This window comes from Nothobranchius furzeri, chromosome 2, assembly GCF_043380555.1.
Source record: "Nothobranchius furzeri strain GRZ-AD chromosome 2, NfurGRZ-RIMD1, whole genome shotgun sequence".
NCBI classification, from domain to species: domain Eukaryota; kingdom Metazoa; phylum Chordata; class Actinopteri; order Cyprinodontiformes; family Nothobranchiidae; genus Nothobranchius; species Nothobranchius furzeri.
This window is the reverse complement of record NC_091742.1, coordinates 15973108-15997779: the sequence shown is the minus strand read 5'-3', so window position 1 is coordinate 15997779 and position 24672 is coordinate 15973108. Positions and strand designations below refer to the sequence as shown.

Below are 24672 nucleotides of genomic sequence, written 5' to 3'. Positions count from 1 at the left end.
TACCACTGATTTTACCCAGTTGGCTTATATAGGGTTATTGTTGCCCTTTCCATCGTTGCAGTTTGGGTCCTGACGATGGATTTGTATTCTTGAAGGTTTAAGTAGAAGTCTTTGACCCTGATGTGATTTGAACACACAACCTTCTGATCTGGAGTCAGACGCGCTACCATTGCGCCACAGAGTCAGGTGTCAACAAATGATAATGAAAATGAGCCGATGGTAAACCTTAACTAACACAAACATTCAATGACCTGAATAAAACTGTTCAACGACGCAACACCAGTGATGTACAGATAAAACAACAGAGATCACTGTCTGATTAAACAAACAGGACCACATCCTCTGTAAAAAAAAAAAAAAGAGACTTGCTCCTTAGGCCACCAAAACAGATCCTCGCAAAACACCTTGGCTGTGCCTACAAATCCTGTCCAGAAATGTTATGAACAAATGTTGTGATAAAGGGCTGCGTTAGCAGAGGCCAATTCTTACCGGAAATGAGCTCGACTTACTGCCGGCAATGCAGACTATGCTATGATACATGTCATTCGGTGACCTAACAGATCGTATCAGAAGGCCTGGTACCCGATGTTCAAAGAGTGCCCCCTGCAATGCCCCTGAGTAATGCAGTCAAAACCCTTCTCCAAATGCACAAAACACATGTAGATTGGTTGGGCCAACTCTCACGCACCCTCCAGGATCCACCTAAAGGTATAAAGCTGGTCCAGCGTTCCATGGCCAGGACGAAAACCACAATGTTGCTCCTGAATCTGAAGTTGGACAATCCATCTGACCTTCCTCTCCAGATCCCCGAAAACGACATTACCAGATAGACTGAGGAGTGTGATCTCCTTTTAGTTGGAACACACTGTGCGGCCCCCCTTTTTATTAGGGGTAAACCTTAATTATAACAAGCATTCATTGAGTTGAATAAAACTGTTTAATGATGCAACACAAGTGATGTAGTGATAGCCCAACGACAGTACTCTGGTCCAATTGAGGGCCTACAATAAACTATGGCTTCCTGTAGCACCGATTTGAACCAGTCGGCTTACATAAGGTTATTGTTACCCTTTCTATCTTTGCACTGTTTGGATGAAAAAAAAAATCTAACTCCCTGGTGGGTGTTATGTCACATAACACATAAGCAGAAGGCCTTCACCCTGATGTGACTTGAACACACAACCTTCTGATCTGGAGTCAGACGCGCTACCGTTGCGCCACAGAGTCACCTGCCTATAAATTTGAAAAGAAGAAAAATGTGAAGGTAAACCTTAAGTATGGCAAACATTCATTGACCTGAAAACAACTCTTAAAAGATGCAACACCAGTGATGTACAGATAAAACAACAGAGATCACAGTTCGAAAAAACCATCAGGACCACATCCTCTGTAAAATGTAGAGCCCTGATCCGTACAACACAAAAACAGATCCCCGCAACACCTTGGCTGTGCCTACTAATCCTGTCTATATATGTTATGAACAAAATTGGTGATAAAGGGCAGCCTTAGCAGAGTCCAATTCTTACTGGAAATGAGCTTGACTTATTGCAGGCAATGCGGACCGAGCTATGACACCGGTCATTCGGGGAACTTTGAGCCTGTGTCAGGAGCCCTGGTACCCCATACTCACGGAGTGCCACCCACAGGGCCCCCTGAGTAATGCGGTCAAAACCCTTCTCCAAATCCACAAAACACATGTTGATTGGTTGGATAAACTCTCACGTACATCTCCAGGATTCCCCTAATGGTATAAAGCTGATCCAGCTGAACCTGAGGGTTGACAATCCGTCTGACCTTCCTCTACAGGACCATTAACAAGACCTCACCAGGGAGGCTGTGGAGTGTGACCTCCCTGTTGTTGGAACACACTCTGCAGTCTCCATTTTAGTAAGGGTAAACCGTAATTATAACAAACATTCATTGAGTTGAATAAAACTGTTCAATGATGCAACATAAGTGGTGAACTGATAGCACAATGGCAGTTCTCTGGTCCAATTGAGTGCCTTCAATAAACGTCGGCGTTCTGTACCACTCATTTTAACCAGTTGGCTTATATAGGGTTATTGTTGCCCTTTCCATCATTGCAGTTTGGATGATCAAACATTTACAGTCCTGACGATGGATTTGTAACCTTGAAGTTTTAAGTAGAAGTCTTTGACCCTGATGTGATTTGAACACACACCCTTCTGATCTGGAGTCAGACGCGCTACCATTGCACCACAGAGTCAGGTGTCAACAAATGATAATGAAAATGAGCCGATGGTAAACCTTAACTAACACAAACATTCAATGACCTGAATAAAACTGTTCAACGACGCAACACCAGTGATGTACAGATAAAACAACAGAGATCACTGTCTGATTAAACAAACAGGACCACATCCTCTGTAAAAAAAAAAAAAAAGAGAAACTTGCTCCTTAGGCCACCAAAACAGATCCTCGCAAAACACCTTGGCTGTGCCTACAAATCCTGTCCAGAAATGCTATGAACAAATGTTGTGATAAAGGGCTGTGTTAGCAGAGGCCAATTCTTACCGGAAATGAGCTAGACTTACTGCCGGCAATGCAGACTATGCTACGATACCTGTCATTCGGTGACCTAACAGATTGTATCAGAAGGCCTGGTACCCGATGTTCAAAGAGTGCCCCCTGCAATGCCCCTGAGTAATGCAGTCAAAACCCTTCTCCAAATGCACAAAACACATGTAGATTGGTTGGGCCAACTCTCACGCACCCTCCAGGATCCACCTAAAGGTATAAAGCTGGTCCAGCGTTCCATGGCCAGGACGAAAACCACTATGTTGCTCCTGAATCTGAAGTTGGACAATCCATTTGACCTTCCTCTCCAGATCCCCGAAAACGACATTACCAGATAGACTGAGGAGAGTGATCTCCTTGTAGTTGGAACACACTGTGCGGCCCCCCTTTTTATTAGGGGTAAACCTTAATTATAACAAGCATTCATTGAGTTGAATAAAACTGTTTAATGATGCAACACAAGTGATGTAGTGATAGCCCAACGACAGTACTCTGGTCCAATTGAGGGCCTACAATAAACTATGGCTTCCTGTAACACCGATTTGAACCAGTCGGCTTACATAAGGTTATTGTTACCCTTTCCATCTTTGCACTGTTTGGATGAAAAAAATATATCTAAAATCCTGATGGGTGTTATGTCACAAAACACATAAGTAGAAGGCATTGACCCTGATGTGATTTGAACACACAACCTTCTGATCTGGAGTCAGACACGCTACCGTTGCGACACAGAGTCACCTGCCTATAAATTTGAAAATAAGAAAAATGTGAAGGTAAACCTTAAGTATGGCAAACATTCATTGACCTGAAAACAACTCTTAAAAGATGCAACACCAGTGATGTACAGATAAAACAACAGAGATCACAGTTCGAAAAAACCATCAGGACCACATCCTCTGTAAAATGTAGAGCCCTGATCCGTACAACACAAAAACAGATCCCCGCAACACCTTGGCTGTGCCTACTAATCCTGTCTATATATGTTATGAACAAAATTGGTGATAAAGGGCAGCCTTAGCAGAGTCCAATTCTTACTGGAAATGAGCTTGACTTATTGCAGGCAATGCGGACCGAGCTATGACACCGGTCATTCGGGGAACTAAGAGCCTGTGTCAGGAGCCCTGGTACCCCATACTCACGGAGTGCCACCCACAGGGCCCCCTGAGTAATGCGGTCAAAACCCTTCTCCAAATCCACAAAACACATGTTCATTGGTTGGATAAACTCTCACGTACATCTCCAGGATTCCCCTAATGGTATAAAGCTGATCCAGCTGAACCTGAGGGTTGACAATCCGTCTGACCTTCCTCTACAGGACCATTAACAAGACCTCACCAGGGAGGCTGTGGAGTGTGACCTCCCTGTTGTTGGAACACACTCTGCAGTCTCCTTTTTAGTAAGGGTAAACCTTAATTATAACAAACATTCATTGAGTTGAATAAAACTGTTCAATGATGCAACATAAGTGGTGAACTGATAGCACAATGGCAGTTCTCTGGTCCAATTGAGTGCCTTCAATAAACATTGGCGTTCTGTAGCACTGATTTTAACCAGTTGGCTTATATAGGGTTATTGTTGCCCTTTCCATCGTTGCAGTTTGGATGATTAAACATTTACAGTCTTGATGATGGATTTGTAACCTTGAAGGTTTAAGTAGAAGTCTTTGACCCTGATGTGATTTGAACACACAACCTTCTTATCTGGAGTCAGACGCGCTACCATTGCGCCACAGAGTCAGGTGTCAACAAATGATAATGAAAATGAGCCGATGGTAAACCTTAACTAACACAAACATTCAATGACCTGAATAAAACTGTTCAACGACGCAACACCAGTGATGTACAGATAAAACAACAGAGATCACTGTCTGATTAAACAAACAGGACCACATCCTCTGTAAAAAAAAAAAAAGAGAGACTTGCTCCTTAGGCCACCAAAACAGATCCTCGCAAAACACCTTGGCTGTGCCTACAAATCCTGTCCAGAAATGCTATGAACAAATGTTGTGATAAAGGGCTGTGTTAGCAGAGGCCAATTCTTACCGGAAATGAGCTAGACTTACTGCCGGCAATGCAGACTATGCTACGATACCTGTCATTCGGTGACCTAACAGATTGTATCAGAAGGCCTGGTACCCGATGTTCAAAGAGTGCCCCCTGCAATGCCCCTGAGTAATGCAGTCAAAACCCTTCTCCAAATGCACAAAACACATGTAGATTGGTTGGGCCAACTCTCACGCACCCTCCAGGGTCCACCTAAAGGTATAAAGCTGGTCCAGCGTTCCATGGCCAGGACGAAAACCACTATGTTGCTCCTGAATCTGAAGTTGGACAATCCATATGACCTTCCTCTCCAGATCCCCGAAAACGACATTACCAGATAGACTGAGGAGAGTGATCTCCTTGTAGTTGGAACACACTGTGCGGCCCCCTTTTTATTAGGGGTAAACCTTAATTATAACAAGCATTCATTGAGTTGAATAAAACTGTTTAATGATGCAACACAAGTGATGTAGTGATAGCCCAACGACAGTACTCTGGTCCAATTGAGGGCCTACAATAAACTATGGCTTCCTGTAGCACCGATTTGAACCAGTCGGCTTACATAAGGTTATTGTTACCCTTTCCATCTTTGCATTGTTTGGATGAAAAAAAAATCTAAATCCCTGATGGGTGTTATGTCACATAACACATACATAGAAGGCATTGACCCTGATGTGATTTGAACACACAACCTTCTGATCTGAGGTCAGACGCGCTACCGTTGCGCCACAGAGTGACCTGCCTATAAAATAGAAAATAAGAAAAATGTGAAGGTAAACCTTAAGTATGGCAAACATTCATTGACCTGAAAACAACTCTTAAAAGATGCAACACCAGTGATGTACAGATAAAACAACAGAGATCACAGTTCGAAAAAACCATCAGGACCACATCCTCTGTAAAATGTAGAGCCCTGATCCGTACAACACAAAAACAGATCCCCGCAACACCTTGGCTGTGCCTACTAATCCTGTCTATATATGTTATGAACAAAATTGGTGATAAAGGGCAGCCTTAGCAGAGTCCAATTCTTACTGGAAATGAGCTTGACTTATTGCAGGCAATGCGGACCGAGCTATGACACCGGTCATTCGGGGAACTAAGAGCCTGTGTCAGGAGCCCTGGTACCCCATACTCACGGAGTGCCACCCACAGGGCCCCCTGAGTAATGCGGTCAAAACCCTTCTCCAAATCCACAAAACACATGTTGATTGGTTGGATAAACTCTCACGTACATCTCCAGGATTCCCCTAATGGTATAAAGCTGATCCAGCTGAACCTGAGGGTTGACAATCCGTCTGACCTTCCTCTACAGGACCATTAACAAGACCTCACCAGGGAGGCTGTGGAGTGTGACCTCCCTGTTGTTGGAACACACTCTGCAGTCTCCTTTTTAGTAAGGGTAAACCTTAATTATAACAAGCATTCATTGAGTTGAATAAAACTGTTCAATGATGCAACATAAGTGGTGAACTGATAGCACAATGGCAGTTCTCTGGTCCAATTGAGTGCCTTCAATAAACATCAGCGTTCTGTACCACTGATTTTACCCAGTTGGCTTATATAGGGTTATTGTTGCCCTTTCCATCGTTGCAGTTTGGGTCCTGACGATGGATTTGTATTCTTGAAGGTTTAAGTAGAAGTCTTTGACCCTGATGTGATTTGAACACACAACCTTCTGATCTGGAGTCAGACGCGCTACCATTGCGCCACAGAGTCAGGTGTCAACAAATGATAATGAAAATGAGCCGATGGTAAACCTTAACTAACACAAACATTCAATGACCTGAATAAAACTGTTCAACGACGCAACACCAGTGATGTACAGATAAAACAACAGAGATCACTGTCTGATTAAACAAACAGGACCACATCCTCTGTAAAAAAAAAAAAAAAAGAGAGACTTGCTCCTTAGGCCACCAAAACAGATCCTCGCAAAACACCTTGGCTGTGCCTACAAATCCTGTCCAGAAATGCTATGAACAAATGTTGTGATAAAGGGCTGTGTTAGCAGAGGCCAATTCTTACCGGAAATGAGCTAGACTTACTGCCGGCAATGCAGACTATGCTACGATACCTGTCATTCGGTGACCTAACAGATTGTATCAGAAGGCCTGGTACCCGATGTTCAAAGAGTGCCCCCTGCAATGCCCCTGAGTAATGCAGTCAAAACCCTTCTCCAAATGCACAAAACACATGTAGATTGGTTGGGCCAACTCTCACGCACCCTCCAGGATCCACCTAAAGGTATAAAGCTGGTCCAGCGTTCCATGGCCAGGACGAAAACCACTATGTTGCTCCTGAATCTGAAGTTGGACAATCCATCTGACCTTCCTCTCCAGATCCCCGAAAACGACATTACCAGATAGACTGAGGAGAGTGATCTCCTTGTAGTTGGAACACACTGTGCGGCCCCCTTTTTATTAGGGGTAAACCTTAATTATAACAAGCATTCATTGAGTTGAATAAAACTGTTTAATGATGCAACACAAGTGATGTAGTGATAGCCCAACGACAGTACTCTGGTCCAATTGAGGGCCTACAATAAACTATGGCTTCCTGTAGCACCGATTTGAACCAGTCGGCTTACATAAGGTTATTGTTACCCTTTCCATCTTTGCACTGTTTGGATGAAAAAAAAAATCTAAATCCCTGATGGGTGTTATGTCACATAACACATACGTAGAAGGCATTGACCCTGATGTGATTTGAACACACAACCTTCTGATCTGGAGTCAGACGCGCTACCGTTGCGCCACAGAGTCACCTGCCTATAAAATAGAAAATAAGAAAAATGTGAAGGTAAACCTTAAGTATGGCAAACATTCATTGACCTGAAAACAACTCTTAAAAGATGCAACACCAGTGATGTACAGATAAAACAACAGAGATCACAGTTCGAAAAAACCATCAGGACCACATCCTCTGTAAAATGTAGAGCCCTGATCCGTACAACACAAAAACAGATCCCCGCAACACCTTGGCTGTGCCTACTAATCCTGTCTATATATGTTATGAACAAAATTGGTGATAAAGGGCAGCCTTAGCAGAGTCCAATTCTTACTGGAAATGAGCTTGACTTATTGCAGGCAATGCGGACCGAGCTATGACACCGGTCATTCGGGGAACTAAGAGCCTGTGTCAGGAGCCCTGGTACCCCATACTCACGGAGTGCCACCCACAGGGCCCCCTGAGTAATGCGGTCAAAACCCTTCTCCAAATCCACAAAACACATGTTGATTGGTTGGATAAACTCTCACGTACATCTCCAGGATTCCCCTAATGGTATAAAGCTGATCCAGCTGAACCTGAGGGTTGACAATCCGTCTGACCTTCCTCTACAGGACCATTAACAAGACCTCACCAGGGAGGCTGTGGAGTGTGACCTCCCTGTTGTTGGAACACACTCTGCAGTCTCCTTTTTAGTAAGGGTAAACCTTAATTATAACAAACATTCATTGAGTTGAATAAAACTGTTCAATGATGCAACATAAGTGGTGAACTGATAGCACAATGGCAGTTCTCTGGTCCAATTGAGTGCCTTCAATAAACATCAGCGTTCTGTACCACTGATTTTACCCAGTTGGCTTATATAGGGTTATTGTTGCCCTTTCCATCGTTGCAGTTTGGGTCCTGACGATGGATTTGTATTCTTGAAGGTTTAAGTAGAAGTCTTTGACCCTGATGTGATTTGAACACACAACCTTCTGATCTGGAGTCAGACGCGCTACCATTGCGCCACAGAGTCAGGTGTCAACAAATGATAATGAAAATGAGCCGATGGTAAACCTTAACTAACACAAACATTCAATGACCTGAATAAAACTGTTCAACGACGCAACACCAGTGATGTACAGATAAAACAACAGAGATCACTGTCTGATTAAACAAACAGGACCACATCCTCTGTAAAAAAAAAAAAAAGAGACTTGCTCCTTAGGCCACCAAAACAGATCCTCGCAAAACACCTTGGCTGTGCCTACAAATCCTGTCCAGAAATGTTATGAACAAATGTTGTGATAAAGGGCTGCGTTAGCAGAGGCCAATTCTTACCGGAAATGAGCTCGACTTACTGCCGGCAATGCAGACTATGCTATGATACATGTCATTCGGTGACCTAACAGATCGTATCAGAAGGCCTGGTACCCGATGTTCAAAGAGTGCCCCCTGCAATGCCCCTGAGTAATGCAGTCAAAACCCTTCTCCAAATGCACAAAACACATGTAGATTGGTTGGGCCAACTCTCACGCACCCTCCAGGATCCACCTAAAGGTATAAAGCTGGTCCAGCGTTCCATGGCCAGGACGAAAACCACAATGTTGCTCCTGAATCTGAAGTTGGACAATCCATCTGACCTTCCTCTCCAGATCCCCGAAAACGACATTACCAGATAGACTGAGGAGTGTGATCTCCTTTTAGTTGGAACACACTGTGCGGCCCCCCTTTTTATTAGGGGTAAACCTTAATTATAACAAGCATTCATTGAGTTGAATAAAACTGTTTAATGATGCAACACAAGTGATGTAGTGATAGCCCAACGACAGTACTCTGGTCCAATTGAGGGCCTACAATAAACTATGGCTTCCTGTAGCACCGATTTGAACCAGTCGGCTTACATAAGGTTATTGTTACCCTTTCTATCTTTGCACTGTTTGGATGAAAAAAAAAATCTAACTCCCTGGTGGGTGTTATGTCACATAACACATAAGCAGAAGGCCTTCACCCTGATGTGACTTGAACACACAACCTTCTGATCTGGAGTCAGACGCGCTACCGTTGCGCCACAGAGTCACCTTCCTATAACACAGAAAATAAGAAAAATGTGAAGGTAAACCTTAAGTATGGCAAACATTCATTGACCTGAAAACAACTGTTAAAAGATGCAACACCAGTGATGTACAGATAAAACAACAGAGATCACAGTTCGAAAAAACCATCAGGACCACATCCTCTGTAAAATGTAGAGCCCTGATCCGTACAACACAAAAACAGATCCTCGCAACACCTTGGCTGTGCCTACTAATCCTGTCTATATATGTTTTGAACAAAATTGGTGATAAAGGGCAGCCTTAGCAGAGTCCAATTCTTACTGGAAATGAGCTTGACTTATTGCAGGCAATGCGGACTGAGCTATGACACCGGTCATTCGGGAAACTAAGAGCCTGTGTAAGGAGCCCTGGTACCCGATACTCACAGAGTGCCACCCACAGGGCCCCCTGAGTAATGCGGTCAAAACCCTCCTCCAAATCCACAAAACACATGTTCATTGGTTGGATAAACTCTCACGTACATCTCCAGGATTCCCCTAATGGTATAAAGCTGATCCAGCTGAACCTGAGGGTTGACAATCCGTTCGACCTTCCTCTACAGAACCATTAACAAGACCTCACCAGGGAGGCTGAGGAGTGTGACCTCCCTGTTGTTGGAACACACTCTGCAGTCTCCTTTTTAGTAAGGGTAAACCTTAATTATAACAAACATTCATTGAGTTGAATAAAACTGTTCAATGATGCAACACAAGTGGTGAACTGACAGCACAATGGCAGTTCTCTGGTCCAATTGAGTGCCTACAATAAACATCGGCTTTCTGTAGCACTGATTTTAACCAGTTGGCTTATATAGGGTTTTTGTTGCCCTTTCCATCGTTGCAGTTTGGATGATCAAACATCTACAGTCCTGACGATGGATGTGTAACCTTGAAGGTTTAAGTAGCAGTCTTTGGGCCTGATGTGATTTGAACACACAACCTTCTCATCTGGAGTCAGACGCGCTACCATTGCGCCACAGAGTCAGGTGTCAATGAATGATAATGAAAATGAGCCGATGGTAAACCTTAACTAACACAAACATTCAATGACCTGAATAAAACTGTTCAACGACGCAACACCAGTGATGTACAGATAAAACAACAGAGATCACTGTCTGATTAAACAAACAGGACCACATCCTCTGTAAAAAAAAAAAAAAAAAGAGACTTGCTCCTTAGGCCACCAAAACAGATCCTCGCAAAACACCTTGGCTGTGCCTACAAATCCTGTCCAGAAATGTTATGAACAAATGTTGTGATAAAGGGCTGCGTTAGCAGAGGCCAATTCTTACCGGAAATGAGCTCGACTTACTGCCGGCAATGCAGACTATGCTATGATACCTGTCATTCGGTGACCTAACAGATCGTATCAGAAGGCCTGGTACCCGATGTTCAAAGAGTGCCCCCTGCAATGCCCCTGAGTAATGCAGTCAAAACCCTTCTCCAAATGCACAAAACACATGTAGATTGGTTGGGCCAACTCTCACGCACCCTCCAGGATCCACCTAAAGGTATAAAGCTGGTCCAGCGTTCCATGGCCAGGACGAAAACCACAATGTTGCTCCTTGTAATAAAAATGAACTTGTCATCTGTTGTATAATTGCTTTATATAAGTTATTGATCACTACTGTTTGTCAATCACACTTATCATGAGGATAATCATGGTAGAGCCGAACATAATGTGATCATGAGGATGTAATCAAGGTAATCCTGGTGGAGGTGTGCAGCTTTGCACGCACATCAGGGAATGTATAAGGAGCAGAGCAGAGCTCAGAGCTGTTAGAGCTGTTTGAAGGATTCTATTTGACGAGGTTCATGGATTACGTTTTCTAACTGGGGTGTTCAGCTCTCCACCCATAAGCAACGGTAAGAGAAATGTTTCGTTCATGATTGATAACTTGTATGAATGCCGGTTGAATAAAGCCTTGTTGTTCATCTGATATTCAAGTTGTGTTTCATTGTTTCTGGCGTCGACTTGACAACGATCCTGATTAAATAAATATAAAGTGTAAAAAGAGACTTTGAGTCTTTTAAGGTAATTAAAATAAAATAAAACATTTTATTTTAGAACATTTTTGGCGTCACGAACAGGATCAGTCAAGCTATTCCAGCAACAATGAAGAGTTTTTGGAGAAGCAAAAAGGAGCCGAGTGCTTCTGGGGAGGGAACGCCGATTCCCGTGCCGATTCCCGGCTGGGAAACGGAGGAGTTCCGAACCATTGGTGATATGTTAAGGCAGCGCGGTGGACGCCCTGGGCCGTGGGGAGAGTTAAATGGAGTGGTCAGCCCCGCCGTGGTGCTGGACCGTTTGACGCGGATAGAAGTTAAAGAAAAAGCGCCGCTGGCAGGAGTGAGAGATATGATGTGGCTTTTTGCAGAAGCATGGAAAAAACAGGAGTTAGAATTGAGCAGTTGTAGAGAGCGAGCGGCGCAGGAGAAAATCCATGCTGAAGAAGTTGAAAAATCATGCTCAGAGTTTGAGCAGAGAGTGTGTGTGATGGGGAAAGAGCTAAAGCATGCTCAGAATGTTTTGGATAAAACGCTGACTTTTGTGTCTCGAGCGCAAAGGAAGGAAAAGAAGCGACCTCGTAGAGCAGGTCCTGCTCAGATCCGGGCGTTTGTAAAGAATGTTGGTGAAGATTGGAACCCAGAGAAATGGAACGGGGATCTTTGGGGGGATGATGAGGAGGAGGAGTGGGCGATTAAACCTGACCCACCACCTCAGCCCTTGTATCCATCATTACAGGGGATAAAGATGTCAGAACAAAGACCTATTACTAGGCGTCGGCGAGAACAGCAAATTATTCCACCAATACTGGTAGATATGGTGGATGATCAGGGACGGCCGGAACTCGATGAGGCGGGTAATATAAGAAGGATGTTACAACAGCAGCCACAACCCGCCCCTAGGCTGCTAACAACGCTAGAGGATTATTCACAAGATGAGTTAAATCACATGAATGGGAAGCTGAAACAGCGCCCAGGCGAACCAACTGACTCCTGGCTTAATCGCCTTATGGAGGATGGCGCGTGTGATATAGCCATAGATGCCGGTGATGCCATGAGATTTTCAGGATTAAGTACTGATGCACAGATAAATGCTGAATACCGGGCTACAGTCCGGGCATTGCCAGCTGATGAAGATTTCAATGTGGGGGATGCATATGCTCTGGCATGTCATGTAATCTATCCTACCACGGCGGACTGGTCTGAGATTAAAGGGCAATGGCAGACAGTGAGAGATGCCATTCAGCGGCTCACCAGACTCACTATTAGAGAGCAAGTGGCTCGAAACGGGGGAGCTGGAGTGGTGGACTGTAACATCTCTAAGGCAACTAGAGATCACCTCATCAGACATGCCCCACCACATTATAAACCCATGGTGACCAGCTTGTTGTTTGGCGCGGCAGACCAGACTTTTGCCGCGATAAAAGATCGTCTTGGCGAACTCACCACGCTGGGTGATTGGTCTGAGACGAGGAGAGAGGGAGCTAGAACTGAAAATAAACCCAGGATTGATCCACATTCAAGGGGTCGTAAAGGGGGGGCAATGGGCCCCTCTAGAACAGATCTGTGGAGGGCACTGCGACAAGCGGGAGTGCCGTTTGAGGAGATTGATGGATTGCCCACTAATGCATTGATGGAGAAATGCAGCCAAATGGGACTGAAGGTCCATTGTCAGTTCAGACATTGTCCTGAAAAGGACGACAGGATGTCTGTGTCAGAATTGGTTGGAATGTTGCAGAATGTGATCAGGGAGGTGGCGTCGAAGCCTGCTGAACCTTCCGCCCCTCCCAAGGAATCTTCAGAGGAGGAGAGTTCAGATGAGTGTTATCAGGTGGCGGCAGTGAAGCGTAGAAAGAAAAAACAGCACCGAAGGGAACATGATGATGAATAGGATGAAGGTCAAGCTCAGGTTGTTGCCAGTGCCTCAGGATGGTCAATAAATGATATCAGACCACATGTGGAATTACAGATTTATTGGAAAAAATCAGTACAGACAGTAATGGCATTGGTTGACACTGGGGCGGAGGCCTCGGTAATTCATGGCAATCCTGATAAAATAAAGGGAAACATTGTAGAAAAAGGAGTATCAATGCTCCACGAGCAAGTGGCAGACGTTCCAGAAATGGATGAAGTGCCTTTTGAGGAAAAACCAATCCAGGATTCTCCTGTGAAACTGGGGGTAAGATGGAGCGAACTCACCCCAGAGCAGCAGGAGCGAGCCTGGTTCACTGATGGTTCCTGTCAATATGTGGCAGGAACCAGGAAATGGAAGGCTGGGGCATTTAACCCTGGTACACAACAAGTTATGGAACTCACAGGGACAGGAAAGAGTAGTCAATGGGCGGAGTTGAAAGCAGTACACATGGTAATAATGGTGGCTGGGGTGCAGGGAGTAAGTATTTATACTGACTCCTGGTCAGTAGCCCAAGGAATGTTAACTTGGATGCCAACTTGGCATGCTACACAATGGAAGATACATTCAAAAGAGGTTTGGGGAGCTGACCTATGGAAGGACATTTGGGAGAAATGCCAAAATATTCCTGTGTCAGTATTACATGTGGATGCTCATACTAATAACAATGATCCTGAATCCCTGCATAATCAGACTGTAGATAAGATAGTGAAAATTCAGGCTGTAAGACAATCAAGTCCTGGATTAGCCAAATGGGCTCACGTTACTGCTGGACATTGGGGTGTGCAGGGAACATTGAAATGGGCGAGGGACAGAGGAATAGATCTCATCATTGATGATATTAAAACTGCCATAGAAGATTGTGAACCTTGTCAACATCAGAAAAAGAGAATCCCTCGACATATACAGGGACAGATACATCGAGGTAAACAAGCGGGACAGTGTTGGCAGATTGATTTCATTGGACCATTGCCAAAAAGTAAAAACTGTAAGTATGCATGCACAGCCGTGGATACGGTGTCAGGGGTACTGGTGGTGCATCCGTGTCATAACGCCAATCAGGAGGCTACATTGAAATGTCTGTCATTAATAGAGACCTATTATGGACTACCTTTGCAGGTTCAGACTGATAATGGTACCCATTTCACTGGAAATAAGATCAAAGAATGGGCAGAGAACAACGCGGTAGAATGGATCTATCATGTAGCATATCACCCGAAAGCTAGTGGACTCATTGAGAGAATGAATGGGTTACTGAAAGAGAAACTAAGGAAACTATCGGTTACTAATTCTTTGGACAAATGGAGAGAAAATCTGACTAGGGCAGTACATCAGTTAAATAACAGACCCGTGGGGGATGGAGTTACTCCACTGATGCTAATGGTTGCCAGGGCAGGAAGGGAAACAACTTCTACTGACCCTCCTATACGAATGTGGAAACTAACTTCTGAGGCAGAACTCCCTGTTAGAGCAACTGCGGGCTCTGTGGGATTAGATCTTAAAATCTTGGAAAGCATCACTTTAGTAACCAATAAAGTGACAGTGGTAAAAACAGGATTGGGAATTCAATGTCCACCAGGAACTTATGCTCATGTGTGTCCAAGAAGTGGTTTAGCTTTGAGGGGTCTAACCATTTTAGCTGGGGTAATAGACTCAGACTATCAAGGGGAAATAGGTGTGGTGTGTCAGCATACAGGTAAAGAACCGTTGGTACTGGAAAAAGGAGACAAGATAGCTCAGTTAGTAATCAAACGGTGTGTAATGTCCAAAGTTGAAGAGATTACTAAACCTACCACTATCACTCAGAGGGGTGAAACTGGGTTTGGATCATCAGACTTTACTGCGGGGGCAAAAGTGTGGGTGGAGCAGCTCAATGGTCCTCCCAGAGCTGGAGAGATTATTGCACAGGGAAAAGATGCTGTGGTAAGTGTATTGTTCCCCGGAGAGGAAAAATGGATTAATATTCCGATAAACAAATGTTACAGGAGAGAAAATTAATGCTTGTCATTCTATCTGCAGTTTTGTATGTATCCCATAGGCGGGTGTCTGAGTGACGGTGGTTGACTGGGTCCCCTTCCCCTACAAAAGGATTGAACCCTTGTCGAGGCGATGGATGGGCTCCGCGGACCTGGTGGTGTCGGATGTTTGGTCATCGTCCTCCATGTCCTCGCTGTCATCGCACTGAGGGCACATTTCTGGTAGGGGCTCACGGAAGGACAAGTGTTGGAAGAAGGGGTCATGGGCCATCTGGAATTGGTTAGCAGTATGTCCAACCGCACTCAAGGCACATTCACATGCAGAGCAAATGACGCTTGCTACTTGGGAAACCTAACATCTACCGGTAAGATGTACCGGTGCAGAGGATGTCTTAAAATCCGAGGAAGGGTGATCAGCCCGGGGGTGTTGGTTCAAGGATCAACAGTAACCTTTAATTCTGCAGCGCGCATCTGTGCATACCATCAGGGGAATGGTACTTGCATACAAAATGGCACAAATTGGAGTATGAAGGTTGATCGCGATTTCCGGATCAGGAATGGAACTGTAATCACAGGAGGACACGCCTATTTGTACATATTCTGGGTGCTGCCCGACACAGCCAGAGCTACGCAGACAGCTGTAGCTCCCCTGGTTCACACTTGTCAACAAATGGGACAAATAAGGGTAGCCGAATATGTGCGATGGACTGTGAAATTCCCTCCTATTCCGCCTTGTAACAGGAGGAGGCGAGCATGGTATGACACCGTGCTAGGAGGAACTGGAACTTTGTATGGTCTGGCTAACACAGCAGACAATGAGGTGACACGAACTATGCTGTCCAACACTGGAGAATACACCGCACAAGCTGTCACCAAGACTGCAAGATGGATGCCTTCGACTGTATCTAGTCAGTTAGAAGGAAGTGATGTGTGGAAAAGTGTATTTAAATGGAATCTAAAGCTTTGGAATGAAACTTATGATGCATTGCATAATTTGTCACACATAGGTAATTGGACAGTCTGTTCCTTGCAGACTATTCATGCTGAGACACAGAGAAATAGGTTTCAAATACAGGTAATGAGTAATAACTATCATGCATGGCGAACATTATGGAACATCAGTAGTTCATTATGGCTACAGCTACATGCAGAAATGACGATTTGTAATAAATCTATGTGTACTGGATACTGGGATCAGTATAATATGACATCAGTAATGACTGTGTGTAGATATCAGATACTGCCGGTGATAACCACTAAAGGGTTTTGGTATCTCCATGTTAGTGGAGAGTGGTGGGATGTTAAAACAAATCGAACATATGAAGTAAAACACTGTGATGAGACTGATAAGGGTTTAGCCTGCCCATTGGTAAAAGGACATAGCAATCCATGTTTCACTGATTCAAGGGTCGTACTCTGTGATTGGACGGTCACACCCCCAGAGGAACAGTTTTGGCAGGTGGGTCCTAACACCTTATGCGTGGCTACAATGACCAATTCCCCACAGGTACCTTCAGTTCCCTTTTCAGGTTGTCTCAAGGGTATACATATGTGGGAATGGAATAACGTGACCTATTGGTTGAGTAATTACACTGTATCTAGTCGGCTGACTAAGATACAATGGGAGGTTTTACACTCCCCTTGGACACTCTCACTGGAACAATTCAAATGCGCATTGGATGGTTCCACTGAAGTGGCAAAATTGATTGACTCTCATAGGTCCAACCTTTCCAGGCTCATGGTGTCTACTCTTGTGGCACAAGGGGAAATAAAACATGTTGCTACATTGATTGAACAGGCTTCCGCTCATCATTGGTGGGATATATTTACAGGCATGTCGAGTACCGCTAATAAAGTGCTAATTCCACCTATGATTGCAGCATTAATTATAATCAGCATTCTAACATTGTGTAATCTTATTATTTGTTGGTATGTTATTCGATTAAGAAGAGAAATAAATTGGGTAATAATGCAAAGACTACGATGAAAATTAAAGTGGAACTACAAGGTATGTTATAAATGACGTTGGTTTTGATGGGGAAATGGTGATGGATCCATGATGTTACATAAATTAGATGAAAAGTTCAAGAGTGGAATGTAATAAAAATGAACTTGTCATCTGTTGTATAATTGCTTTATATAAGTTATTGATCACTACTGTTTGTCAATCACACTTATCATGAGGATAATCATGGTAGAGCCGAACATAATGTGATCATGAGGATGTAATCAAGGTAATCCTGGTGGAGGTGTGCAGCTTTGCACGCACATCAGGGAATGTATAAGGAGCAGAGCAGAGCTCAGAGCTGTTAGAGCTGTTTGAAGGATTCTATTTGACGAGGTTCATGGATTACGTTTTCTAACTGGGGTGTTCAGCTCTCCACCCATAAGCAACGGTAAGAGAAATGTTTCGTTCATGATTGATAACTTGTATGAATGCCGGTTGAATAAAGCCTTGTTGTTCATCTGATATTCAAGTTGTGTTTCATTGTTTCTGGCGTCGACTTGACAACGATCCTGATTAAATAAATATAAAGTGTAAAAAGAGACTTTGAGTCTTTTAAGGTAATTAAAATAAAATAAAACATTTTATTTTAGAACACTCCTGAATCTGAAGTTGGACAATCCATCTGACCTTCCTCTCCAGATCCCCGAAAACGACATTACCAGATAGACTGAGGAGTGTGATCTCCTTTTAGTTGGAACACACTGTGAGGCCCCCCTTTTTATTAGGGGTAAACCTTAATTATAACAAGCATTCCTTGAGTTGAATAAAACTGTTTAATGATGCAACACAAGTGATGTAGTGATAGCCCAACGACAGTAATCTGGTCCAATTGAGGGCCTACAATAAACTATGGCTTCCTGTAGCACCGATTTGAACCAGTCGGCTTACATAAGGTTATTGTTACCCTTTCCATCTTTGCACTGTTTGGATGAAAAAAAAAATCTAACTCCCTGGTGGGTGTTATGTCACATAACACATAAGCAGAAGGCCTTCACCCTGATGTGACTTGAACACACAACCTTCTGATCTGGAGTCAGACACGCTACCGTTGCGCCACAGAGTCACCTGCCTAGAACACAGAAAATAAGAAAAATGTGAAGGTAAACCTTAAGTATGGCAAACATTCATTGACCTGAAAACAACTGTTAAAAGATGCAACACCAGTGATGTACAGATAAAACAACAGAGATCACAGTTCGAAAAAACCATCAGGACCACATCCTCTGTAAAATGTAGAGCCCTGATCCGTACAACACAAAAACAGATCCTCGCAACACCTTGGCTGTGCCTACTAATCCTGTCTATATATGTTTTGAACAAAATTGGTGATAAAGGGCAGCCTTAGCAGAGTCCAATTCTTACTGGAAATGAGCTTGACTTATTGCAGGCAATGCGGACTGAGCTATGACACCGGTCATTCGGGAAACTAAGAGCCTGTGTAAGGAGCCCTGGTACCCGATACTCACAGAGTGCCACCCACAGGGCCCCCTGAGTAATGCGGTCAAAACCCTTCTCCAAATCCACAAAACACATGTTCATTGGTTGGATAAACTCTCACGTACATCTCCAGGATTCCCCTAATGGTATAAAGCTGATCCAGCTGAACCTGAGGGTTGACAATCCGTCTGACCTTCCTCTACAGAACCATTAACAAGACCTCACCAGGGAGGCTGAGGAGTGTGACCTCCCTGTTGTTGGAACACACTCTGCAGTCTCCTTTTTAGTAAGGGTAAACCTTAATTATAACAAACATTCATTGAGTTGAATAAAACTGTTCAATGATGCAACATAAATGGTGAACTGACAGCACAATGGCAGTTCTCTGGTCCAATTGAGTGCCTACAATAAACATCGGCTTTCTGTAGCACTGATTTTAACCAGTTGGCTTATATAGGGTTATTGTTGCCCTTTCCATCGTTGCAGTTTGGATGATCAAACATCTACAGTCCTGACGATGGATATGTAACCTTGAAGGTTTAAGTAGAAGTCTTTGACCCTGATGTGATTTGAACACACAACCTTCTGATCTGGAGTCAGACGCGCTACCATTGCGCCACAGAGTCAGGTGTCAACAAATGATAATGAAAATGAGCCGATGGTAAACCTTAACTAACACAAACATTCAATGACCTGAATAAAACTGTTCAACGACGCAACACCAGTGATGTACAGATAAAACAACAGAGATCACTGTCTGATTAAACAAACAGGACCACATCCTCTGTAAAAAAAAAAAAAAAAAGAGACTTGCTCCTTAGGCCACCAAAACAGATCCTCGCAAAACACCTTGGCTGTGCCTACAAATCCTGTCCAGAAATGTTATGAACAAATGTTGTGATAAAAGGCTGCGTTAGCAGAGGCCAATTCTTACCGGAAATGAGCTCGACTTACTGCCGGCAATGCAGACTATGCTATGATACCTGTCATTCGGTGACCTAACAGATTGTATCAGAAGGCCTGGTACCCGATGTTCAAAGAGTGCCCCCTGCAATGCCCCTGAGTAATGCAGTCAAAACCCTTCTCCAAATGCACAAAACACATGTAGATTGGTTGGGCCAACTCTCACGCACCCTCCAGGATCCACCTAAAGGTATAAAGCTGGTCCAGCGTTCCATGGCCAGGACGAAAACCACTATGTTGCTCCTGAATCTGAAGTTGGACAATCCATCTGACCTTCCTCTCCAGATCCCCGAAAACGACATTACCAGATAGACTGAGGAGTGTGATCTCCTTGTAGTTGGAACACACAGTGAGGCCCCCTTTTTATTAGGGGTAAACCTTAATTATAACAAGCATTCATTGAGTTGAATAAAACTGTTTAATGATGCAACACAAGTGATTTAGTGATAGCCCAATGACAGTACTCTGGTCCAATTGAGGGCCTACAATAAACGTCAACTTTCTGTACCACAGATTTTAACCAGTTGGCTTACATAAGGTTATTGTTACCCTTTCCATCGTTGCAGTTTGGATGATCAAACATCTACAGTCCTGACGATGGACATGTATCCTTGAAGGTTTAAGTAGAAGTCTTTGACCCTGATGTGATTTGAACACACAACCTTCTGATCTGGAGTCAGACGCGCTATCATTGCGCCACAGAGTCAGGTGTCAACAAATGATAATGAAAATGAGCCGATGGTAAACCTTAACTAACACAAACATTCAATGACCTGAATAAAACTGTTCAACGACGCAACACCAGTGATGTACAGATAAAACAACAGAGATCACTGTCTGATTAAACAAACAGGACCACATCCTCTGTAAAAAAAAAAAAAGAGACTTGCTCCTTAGGCCACCAAAACAGATCCTCGCAAAACACCTTGGCTGTGCCTACAAATCCTGTCCAGAAATGTTATGAACAAATGTTGTGATAAAGGGCTGTGTTAGCAGAGGCCAATTCTTACCGGAAATGAGCTCGACTTACTGCCGGCAATGCAGACTATGCTATGATACATGTCATTCGGTGACCTAACAGATTGTATCAGAAGGCCTGGTACCCGATGTTCAAAGAGTGCCCCCTGCAATGCCCCTGAGTAATGCAATCAAAACCCTTCTCCAAATGCACAAAACACATGTAGATTGGTTGGGCCAACTCTCACGCACCCTCCAGGATCCACCTAAAGGTATAAAGCTGGTCCAGCGTTCCATGGCCAGGACGAAAACCACAATGTTGCCCCTGAATCTGAAGTTGGACAATTCATCTGACCTTCCTCTCCAGATCCACGAAAACGACATTACCAGATAGACTGAGGAGTGTGATCTCCTTGTAGTTGGAACACACTATGCGGCCCCCTTTTTATTAGGTTTAAACCTTAATTATAACAAGCATTCATTGAGTTGAATAAAACTGTTTAATGATGCAACACAAGTGATTTAGTGATAGCCCAACGACAGTACTCTGGTCCAATTGAGGGCCTACAATAAACAATGGCTTCCTGTAGCACCGATTTGAACCAGTCGGCTTACATAAGGTTATTGTTACCCTTTCCATCTTTGCACTGTTTGGATGAAAAAAAATATCTAAATCCCTGATGGGTGTTATGTCACATAACACATAAGTAAAAGGCCTTGACCCTGATGTGACTTGAACACACAACCTTCTGATCTGGAGTCAGACGCGCTACCGTTGCACCACAGAGTCACCTGCCCATTAAATAGAAAATAGTAAAAATGTGAAGATAAACCTTAAGTTTGGCAAACATTCATTGACCTGAAAACAACTGTTAAAAGGTGCAACACCAGTGATGTACAGATAAAACAACAGAGATCACAGTTCAAAAAAACCATCAGGACCACATCCTCTGTAAAATGTAGAGCCCTGATCCGTACAACACAAAAACAGATCCCCGCAACACCTTGGCTGTGCCTACTAATCCTGTCTATATATGTTATGAACAAAATTGGTGATAAAGGGCAGCCTTAGCAGAGTCCAATTCTTACTGGAAATGAGCTTGACTTATTGCAGGCAATGCGGACCGAGCTATGACACCGGTCATTCGGGGAACTAAGAGCCTGTGTCAGGAGCCCTGGTACCCCATACTCACGGAGTGCCACCCACAGGGCCCCCTGAGTAATGCGGTCAAAACCCTTCTCCAAATCCACAAAACACATGTTCATTGGTTGGATAAATTCTCACGTACATCTCCAGGATTCCCCTAATGGTATAAAGCTGATCCAGCTGAACCTGAGGGTTGACAATCCGTCTGACCTTCCTCTACAGGACCATTAACAAGACCTTACCAGGGAGGCTGAGGAGTGTGACCTCCCTGTTGTTGGAACACACTCTGCAGTCTCCTTCTTAGTAAGGGTAAACCTTAATTATAACAAACATTCATTGAGTTGAATAAAACTGTTCAATGATGCAACACAAGTGGTGAACTGATAGCACAATGGCAGTTCTCTGGTCCAATTGAGTGCCTACAATAAACGTGGGCTTTCTGTAGCACTGATTTTAACCAGTTGGTTTATGTAGGGTTATTGTTGCCCTATCCATTGTTGGAGTTTGGATGATCAAACATCTACAGTCCTGACGATGGATGTGTAACCTTGAAGATTTAAGTAGAAGTCTTTGACCCTGATGTGATTTGAACACACAACCTTCTGATCTGGAGTCAGAAGCGCTACCATTGCGCCACAGAGTCAGGTGTCAACAAATGATAAAGAAAATGAGCCGATGGTAAACCTTAACTAACACAAACATTCAATGACCTGAATAAAACTGTTCAACGACGCAACACCAGTGATGTACAGATAAAACAACAGAGATCACTGTCTGATTAAACAAACAGGACCACATCCTCTGTAAAAAAAAAAAAAAAAAAAGAGACTTGCTCCTTAGGCCACCAAAACAGATCCTCACAAAACACCTTGGCTGTGCCTACAAATCCTGTCCAGAAATGTTATGAACAAACGTTGTGATAAAGGGCTGCGTTAGCAGAGGCCAATTCTTACCGGAAATGAGCTCGACTTACTGCCGGCAATTCAGACTATGCTATGATACCTGTCATTCGTGACCTAACAGATTGTGTCAGAAGGCCTGGTACCCGATGTTCAAAGAGTGCCCCCTGCAATGCCCCTGAGTAATGCAATCAAAACCCTTCTCCAAATGCACAAAACACATGTAGATTGGTTGGGCCAACTCTCACGCACCCTCCAGGATCCACCTAAAGGTATAAAGCTGGTCCAGCGTTCCATGGCCAGGACGAAAACCACAATGTTGCTCCTGAATCTGAAGTTGGACAATTCATCTGACCTTCCTCTCCAGATCCCCGAAAACGACATTACCAGATAGACTGAGGAGTGTGATCTCCTTGTAGTTGGAACACACTGTGCGGCCCCCTTTTTATTAGGGGTAAACCTTAATTATAACAAGCATTCATTGAGTTGAATAAAACTGTTTAATGATGCAACACAAGTGATTTAGTGATAGCCCAACGACAGTACTCTGGTACAATTGAGGGCCTACAATAAACTATGGCTTCATGTAGCACCGATTTGAACCAGTCGGCTTACATAAGGTTATTGTTACCCTTTCTATCTTTGCACGGTTTGGATGAAAAAAAAAATCTAAATCCCTGATGGGTGTTATGTCACATAACACATAAGTAGAAGGCCTTGACACTTATGTGATTTGAACACACAACCTTCTAATCTGGAGTCAGACGCACTACCGTTGCGCCACAGAGTCACCTGCCTATAAAACAGAAAATAAGAAAAATGTGAAGGTAAACCTTAAGTTTGGCAAACATTCATTGACCTGAAAACAACTGTTAAAAGATGCAACACCAGTGATGTACAGATAAAACAACAGAGATCACAGTTCGAAAAAACCATCAGGACCACATCCTCTGTAAAATGTAGAGCCCTGATCCGTAGAACTCAAAAACAGATCCCCGCAACACCTTGGCTGTGCCTACTAATCCTGTCTATATATGTTATGAACAAAATTGGTGATAAAGGGCAGCCTTAGCAGAGTCCAATTCTTACTGGAAATGAGCTTGACTTATTGCAGGCAATGCGGACCGAGCTATGACACCGGTCATTCGGGGAACTAAGAGCCTGTGTCAGGAGCCCTGGTACCCCATACTCACGGAGTGCCACCCACAGGGCCCCCTGAGTAATGCGGCCAAAACCCTTCTCCAAATCCACAAAACACATGTTCATTGGTTGGATAAATTCTCACGTACATCTCCAGGATTCCCCTAATGGTATAAAGCTGATCCAGCTGAACCTGAGGGTTGACAATCCGTCTGACCTTCCTCTACAGAACCATTAACAAGACCTCACCAGGGAGGCTGAGGAGTGTGACCTCCCTGTTGTTGGAACACACTCTGCAGTCTCCTTTTTAGTAAGGGTAAACCTTAATTATAACAAACATTCATTGAGTTGAATAAAACTGTTCAATGATGCAACACAAGTGGTGAACTGATAGCACAATGGCAGTTCTCTGGTCCAATTGAGTGCCTACAATAAACGCGGGCTTTCTGTAGCACTGATTTTAACCAGTTGGTTTATGTAGGGTTATTGTTGCCCTATTCATTGTTGGAGTTTGGATGATCAAACATCTACAGTCCTGACGATGGATGTGTAACCTTGAAGATTTAAGTAGAAGTCTTTGACCCTGATGTGATTTGAACACACAACCTTCTCATCTGGAGTCAGAAGCGCTACCATTGCGCCACAGAGTCAGGTGTCAACAAATGATAAAGAAAATGAGCCGATGGTAAACCTTAACTAACACAAACATTCAATGACCTGAATAAAACTGTTCAACGACGCAACACCAGTGATGTACAGATAAAACAACAGAGATCACTGTCTGATTAAACAAACAGGACCACATCCTCTGTAAAAAAAAAAAAAAAAGAGACTTGCTC

General features: G+C 43.7%; 15 non-coding genes across 15 annotated transcripts; all 15 read right to left on the bottom strand.

The window, feature by feature from the left end:
• Nucleotides 1-112: 112 nt before the first annotated feature.
• On the bottom strand, nucleotides 113-184 carry trnaw-cca (transfer RNA tryptophan (anticodon CCA)). The gene has a single exon. It is a non-coding gene; the product is annotated as a tRNA-Trp (tRNA).
• Nucleotides 185-1155: 971 nt separating this feature from the next.
• trnaw-cca (transfer RNA tryptophan (anticodon CCA)) lies at nucleotides 1156-1227 on the bottom strand. The gene has a single exon. It is a non-coding gene; the product is annotated as a tRNA-Trp (tRNA).
• Nucleotides 1228-2155: 928 nt separating this feature from the next.
• Nucleotides 2156-2227, bottom strand: trnaw-cca (transfer RNA tryptophan (anticodon CCA)). The gene has a single exon. It is a non-coding gene; the product is annotated as a tRNA-Trp (tRNA).
• A 975-nt stretch (nucleotides 2228-3202) lies between these two features.
• On the bottom strand, nucleotides 3203-3274 carry trnaw-cca (transfer RNA tryptophan (anticodon CCA)). Its single transcript has one exon. It is a non-coding gene; the product is annotated as a tRNA-Trp (tRNA).
• Nucleotides 3275-4202: 928 nt separating this feature from the next.
• trnaw-cca (transfer RNA tryptophan (anticodon CCA)) lies at nucleotides 4203-4274 on the bottom strand. The gene has a single exon. It is a non-coding gene; the product is annotated as a tRNA-Trp (tRNA).
• Nucleotides 4275-6227: 1953 nt separating this feature from the next.
• On the bottom strand, nucleotides 6228-6299 carry trnaw-cca (transfer RNA tryptophan (anticodon CCA)). The gene has a single exon. It is a non-coding gene; the product is annotated as a tRNA-Trp (tRNA).
• A 974-nt stretch (nucleotides 6300-7273) lies between these two features.
• On the bottom strand, nucleotides 7274-7345 carry trnaw-cca (transfer RNA tryptophan (anticodon CCA)). Its single transcript has one exon. It is a non-coding gene; the product is annotated as a tRNA-Trp (tRNA).
• A 911-nt stretch (nucleotides 7346-8256) lies between these two features.
• trnaw-cca (transfer RNA tryptophan (anticodon CCA)) lies at nucleotides 8257-8328 on the bottom strand. Its single transcript has one exon. It is a non-coding gene; the product is annotated as a tRNA-Trp (tRNA).
• Nucleotides 8329-9299: 971 nt separating this feature from the next.
• trnaw-cca (transfer RNA tryptophan (anticodon CCA)) lies at nucleotides 9300-9371 on the bottom strand. Its single transcript has one exon. It is a non-coding gene; the product is annotated as a tRNA-Trp (tRNA).
• An 8910-nt stretch (nucleotides 9372-18281) lies between these two features.
• trnaw-cca (transfer RNA tryptophan (anticodon CCA)) lies at nucleotides 18282-18353 on the bottom strand. Its single transcript has one exon. It is a non-coding gene; the product is annotated as a tRNA-Trp (tRNA).
• A 928-nt stretch (nucleotides 18354-19281) lies between these two features.
• trnaw-cca (transfer RNA tryptophan (anticodon CCA)) lies at nucleotides 19282-19353 on the bottom strand. Its single transcript has one exon. It is a non-coding gene; the product is annotated as a tRNA-Trp (tRNA).
• A 971-nt stretch (nucleotides 19354-20324) lies between these two features.
• On the bottom strand, nucleotides 20325-20396 carry trnaw-cca (transfer RNA tryptophan (anticodon CCA)). The gene has a single exon. It is a non-coding gene; the product is annotated as a tRNA-Trp (tRNA).
• A 969-nt stretch (nucleotides 20397-21365) lies between these two features.
• Nucleotides 21366-21437, bottom strand: trnaw-cca (transfer RNA tryptophan (anticodon CCA)). Its single transcript has one exon. It is a non-coding gene; the product is annotated as a tRNA-Trp (tRNA).
• A 928-nt stretch (nucleotides 21438-22365) lies between these two features.
• Nucleotides 22366-22437, bottom strand: trnaw-cca (transfer RNA tryptophan (anticodon CCA)). Its single transcript has one exon. It is a non-coding gene; the product is annotated as a tRNA-Trp (tRNA).
• Nucleotides 22438-24411: 1974 nt separating this feature from the next.
• trnaw-cca (transfer RNA tryptophan (anticodon CCA)) lies at nucleotides 24412-24483 on the bottom strand. The gene has a single exon. It is a non-coding gene; the product is annotated as a tRNA-Trp (tRNA).
• Between the last annotated feature and the right edge of the window lie 189 nt (nucleotides 24484-24672).